Source organism: Gadus macrocephalus, chromosome 13 (genome assembly GCF_031168955.1).
Source record: "Gadus macrocephalus chromosome 13, ASM3116895v1".
NCBI classification, from domain to species: domain Eukaryota; kingdom Metazoa; phylum Chordata; class Actinopteri; order Gadiformes; family Gadidae; genus Gadus; species Gadus macrocephalus.
In genome coordinates, this window is record NC_082394.1 from 321,625 (window position 1) to 327,753 (window position 6,129).

Sequence of the window (6,129 nt, forward strand, 5' to 3'; positions counted from 1 at the left end):
AGTAATTATTATTATTATTATTATTATTATTATTATTATATTGTGTGTGTGTGTGTGTGTGGTGTGTGTGTGTGTGTGTGTGTGTGTGTGTGTGTGTGTGTGTGTGTGTGTGTGTGTGTGTGTGTGTGTGTGTGTGTGTGTGTGTGTGTGTGTGTGTGTATGCATATATATTAGATTGGGCTGGTGTGAAGTTAGTCTTCCGTCCCATAGGGGGCAGTGTGGTAAGGTAGCTTTTGGTAAAGGTTCCCCAACTAATGGTCTGGCCCAGAGTGGTAGATATAACAGAGTGGCGACACTTCCATTGGACTCCGTTGTAGCGCCTACTTCCGGGGTATGGAGCCTCGAATAGTTCCAAACAACTATTTTACGGTGTAGGAGATCATCCATTTCCATTGCTGGCCGTCGAGTAACTTCTGCGGTAAATTGATTAAATAGCTTCCTCTTTTGAATTGTCAACTGTTTATATTGTATCAGAGGCCCTTTATGATGCATATACTGATATTTATTTGTAAATGCACAGCGTAATTATATATATATATATATTTGTCTTGGTAGACGACCGATTGCCTGCTAGTTTGTTAGCTCGACTTCACCACCTGTGAAGGTATCTCCAGGGGGTGAATTGATTAAATGGCTACCTCTTTTGAATTGTCAACGGTCTATTGTATTAGAGGTCCTTTTATGATGCATATACTGACATTTATTTGTATATGCACAGCGTATATATATTTGTCTTGGTAGACGACCTATTGCCTGCTGGTTTGTGAGCTCGACTTCGCCATGTGAAGGTATCTACACCAACAATTACGAAGTTCAGTAGTGAATCAAACTTTTATTTAGTTAGTTATTTATGTTGGTTTACTAGGATCATTTAGGTTGATTTAAGGACGGGTTTTATGATGCGATAGCTAGTAGAAATAACAGTGTTTGTTTAATTATATCTGGAAAGGGTGATGTTCAGCACATGAAGCCCTACAGATGCCGCCGCTTCAACAAGGCTGATTATGATGGGCGGTGAATTTAACCTGTATGGCTTTTTCGTTTTAACTTCTCCAGTCGCCCCATCAGTCCCTGGCAGTCTGGTCCCTGGAGCAACTGGCCCTGGAGCAGCTGCCCCTGAATCACCTGCCCCTGGCAAAGTGGCCTCTGATGCTCTCGGTGTCTCCTGTCATGTCCTTTTCATCGCTCTTGAAATCCACCTCAATTTCTCCCTCAATCTCTGTAATAATTACAAGGTAATGTTGCTGTTTTATGTATTTTGACTTTGCATTTGCAACTACTGTCATCTCCAATGTAAGAAAATTAATTAAAGCGAATAATTTCTGTAATGTGAATTAAATCATCTGCCACAATCAGAAACCAATAAAATGTATAAATGAATCTACCGGCAATTGTTAATTGGGTAGAATGTGTCGATTATCTACATTGTGTGCAAATCCTCAGTGAATCCCTGACCTCTGGTTGTTTTTTAAACTGAATGTACAAATCTGAATTATGTAATCTCATTAGGAGTGTAGTCTATCCTTGAATTACATGAAATGGGGAATATTGTTAGCTGCATGGATCATACCGAAGTTTAATTTGGTGCAATATGTGTGGTCCGTTGCACTTGGTTCTGGAGGCACCCTCACAGAAGGGGGTTTCCTCCTCTTCGGCTTAGGGCAATGAATGAAAACTGTTGGGACTGCATCGGGCCTCAGCTTCAACATCCCTTCTCTTTTTGTGGCCGTGAATTGGTCATCTTCGAAGTGTACCTTTTTATAGGTAGGCTTGTAAGATCAGTTTCCATTGCACTTAAAATATCATTGAAAAGTCATAATTCTCTACACTTAAAATTATTATGCCCTTTGAAATGCTATCAAGTGATGTGAACATTAATTACATTACATAGTTTTTGACGGTTGCTGACCCCTGTCACTTGTACGTTTTGACGGCTGACCATTGCCATCCATTTCTTCCTGCGCTCTTGGTCCTTGGGAAGCCATACATGTGGTAACCTTTCTGGGACCGATTGGAGCATCCAAACGCTGCACAGCCAACCATGGTATGACCATTGATCTAAACCAATTTTGAATTTGCTCAGAGCTATTATAAGTATTGTAATGGCATAAAGTATAGTATATTTGCAACGTTATATGTTAATGGTTTGCCCTAAGTATATTGTATAGTGTTCCCTGCTGTGTCCATTGTTGAATCTGTTAACACAATCACACTCACTTGTTCTTGTCACACTAATTGTTTAATAAAAATAAAAACGATTTCATTCATCCAAGCGTAATGAGTTATTCTTTAATATATTTGATACTTTGTGTGGCTCATATCTTAAAATGATCATGGTAAAACATCTTGATTACTTTGATTTTAATACAGATGTAGGGTAAAAGTTAAGGTTAAGCCAGTATGCTAACACGAACGTGAAGCTTTCCCTCAAACTTAAAAACGTATCTAACCACTCTAAAGGTAAAACTGACATTAACAAATATGCAATAATGCCATAAGTCAGACAAATACTTGTATGTTTTTTTCATTCATATTTACCATTCAATATTGAAATCTCTGTCGTCCCATAGAATAACATTGACTGCGCGGCGTGTTTGGAACTATTGAGGCTTACATGAACCACGTGACAACCACGTGACCACCCTGTCGGCGAGATCATAGCGTGTCGCAACTCTCTCTCTCTATAGCTCTGGTCTGGCCCATACGGCCGTGATTGGTCCAATTGCCATTTCCCTATTTAAGGGCTTTCTCATTTGGTGTTTGGGGCGGAAGGTGGTGCTGGCTTGACGTGAGGCCAGTACGAGAGACGTATGTTTTGGTTATGATATGCTATGTTATGTTATCTTAGTTTTTGTTTGCTGACCGATGCAGTCATTTCCTTTTCATTTGGAACGTTGCTATATTTTTGTGTGAATATTTTGGAGAGATTAAAACTTCACTTTTTCTTAGTCCTGAGTCCATTGCCCTTATTTTTGCCCACACTCGCAATTTCCAGTTGGCCGTATCCCAGATACGTGGGGCGACCACGCCGGCCCCTCACAGGCGGGTAGCCTGTAGCGTGTTGTGAGCATGAGCAGGGGGAGAGAGAGAGGAGGGATGGGGGGGGGGAGAGAGGGAGAGAGGGAGAACAGGAGAGAGGGGGGGGGGGGAGGGAGAGAGGGGGGGGGGGGAGAGAGGGAGAACAGGAGAGAGAGGGGGGGGGGGGGAGAAACATAGCGGGTGAGAGTGAGAGAGGGGAGAGATAAGAGGTGGGGAGAGAGTCCGATAGGGAGAGAGACACAGAGAGAGAGGTGTGTCTGTATTTTTTTTTGGTGCTGAATGATAACTTATAAGACGTTCAAATATGCAAGAACACATCAGCACACATGCACAAGATAGCAAACACACACACACACACACACACACACACACACACACACACCCAAATATGTGCACACAGACTAAACTGCAAACAGACAAGCGCACCTATGTGGATTCTCACATATAGATTTTTTCCGGAAATACAGACACACACATACACACATATAAGCACGCGTTCACACACACGCACACGCACACACACACTGTGCTGGGTATGGGTTGGTCAGCGTTTTCTGGGGTACGATCCATCTTCTAAACGAGACATGCCTGTCACTCTCTGAGGATGAGCCCTTAATGACATATTTAATAACGACGAGGGGAGAGAGAGGAAGGAAACGAAAGGAGAGAGAGAGCGTTTCCTCACTCTTCATCATCACTGCATTCCATCAGATGAACAGCACGTTAACCACACTGACCAATACCGTTAATATCCCTAGGAACCCTAATATCCTCCTCTTTATCCTCACGTTAGCTGGCACCTACCAGGGATTAGTTTATCGGTGCCTATGAAAATACAAAAGACAACTGTACATTCGCCCTCTGGGACGGCAGGGCCTCGCCCTCTGGGACGGCAGGGCCACGCCCTCTGGGACGGCAGGGCCTCGCCCTCTGGGACGGCAGGGCCACGCCCTCTGGGACGGCAGGGCCTCGCCCTCTGGGACGGCAGGGCCACACCCTCTGGGACGGCAGGGCCACGCCCTCTGGGACGGCAGGGCCTCGCCCTCTGGGACGGCAGGGCCACGCCCTCTGGGACGGCAGGGCCACGCCCTCTGGGACGGCAGGGCCTCGCCCTCTGGGACGGCAGGCCACGCCCTCTGGGACGGCAGGGCCTCGCCCTCTGGGACGGCAGGGCCACGCCCTCTGGGACGGCAGGCCGCCGCCGGTTCCGCTGATAGAATATATATCTGGGTTCTAAGGTGAGGCAGGCAGGTAACATCCAATCAAATCAAACACGCCACAGACGAGATGCTTTCCAATAAAACCAACACATCCTGGGATTACAGAGAGCGCTGAGTCAGGCTAAGACCCAATAAGGACGGGGAGCACAGGTTACGAGGTGGGGATTAGAAAGGCTTTAATCTCTCAACAGAACGCTGCTGGCTGGTGACGCGTCCTGGTGGACTCGCTGCAGTGTGGAGAACAGGGTCATGATTCAGATCCAGGGACGCGGGAAGTCAGTCCGAGGGGGGGGTGCTGAGAGAGAATCTATATAATGACGTCATAATAAATGCTGCGCAACATCCGTTGTTTACAGAGACGAGATGAGGGGTGACGTCACATTCAGGGATCCGCTCTGATAAACACTCTACTGGTGTGTAAAAAGAGTTCTGCCAACTAGCCACTGTTATTCACAAACGTTAGCAAATAAACAATGTGGAAATTAGAGTAGACTGGGCTGATACTGGGCTGAATTTCACACACTAACAACATGCCGACAAGCTGTTGCGGTCCGGGATTATACACAGCGTTATAACAAGGATTCAGGAGGTTATTTCTAAAGGTTTACAAAGGAAAGTGACAATAATAGAAAGCCTTAATTTTCATCCAGACTTACGAGTTGTCTGATATGAGGAAGGTGACGATTTCTCCGTCAAGTGAACCGCCCGTCTTTGCTCTTTTTTTGCCAACAAGTTTACGTGCGGGATTCCAGAATCAAAACGATAACATTCAACGTGTCTATTAATATGGCAGCAACATTTTACACCAGTTTTAGAATGTTCACTACAACAGATGTTGAACACCAACATGCTTATGTAAAATCAGCATAGTACCGATAATATGATAAATATCATAAAAAGGGTGGATGTCAATAATTTAATGAAAAATCATGTTGTATGATAAAATTATACAACAAAAAAAAAGTATTGATTTGTTCAGAAAACTTTCTCACTTGCAGTTACAGCCAGGGGCCGCTGCAGCACCCTAAGCACCCCCACTTCCCGCGTCCCTGGGTAACACTGTTGTTTTTTATTGGTCGTCATGGAAAAAAACATAAGGGGTAACACTGTTGTTTTTTATTGGTCGTCATGAAAAAAACCCTAAGGGGTAACACTGTCGTTTTTTATTGGTCGTCATGAAAAAAACGTAAGGGGTAACACTGTTGTTTTTTATTGGTCGTCATGAAAAAAAACATAAGGGGTAACATTGTTGTTTTTTATTGGTCGTCATGAAAAAAAACATGAAGGGGGTAACACTGTTTTTTTTTTGGTCGTCATGAAAAAAAACATAAGGGGTAACACTGTTGTTTATTATTTGTCGTCTTGAAAAAAAAATAAGGGAAATAATAGAAATACACACATACATTTTAATGTCATGTATATACTCTTTAATGATGATTGATTATTGTGTATTGTCATCGCCTCAGTGGTGCAGTGGGGTGCACTCTGCCTAACCCCCTGGAGTCCGGGGTTCAAGTCCGGTTGATGACCTCTGTTGGAAGTTTATTATCTCTATTTCATGCAAATTATAAATTCAAGTATAACCTTTGTGATGACATTAACCGGTGTCTTGATGGTGCATTGTTAAGTTCGGAGGTGAACACTCTAAACAGCTCATGTTCCGATCGCTGCAAAAACGTCGACAGGGGTGCCACTGTCGTTTTTTATTGGTCAACATGGAAAAAAACATGAGGGGTAACTGTCGTTTTTTATCGGCCGTCATGAAATAAATATAAGGGGAAAACACTGTCGATATTTATCAAATAAAACATAGGGGGTGACACTGTTGTTTTTCTTTGGTCGTAATGAAAAAAAACACAAGGGGTAACAC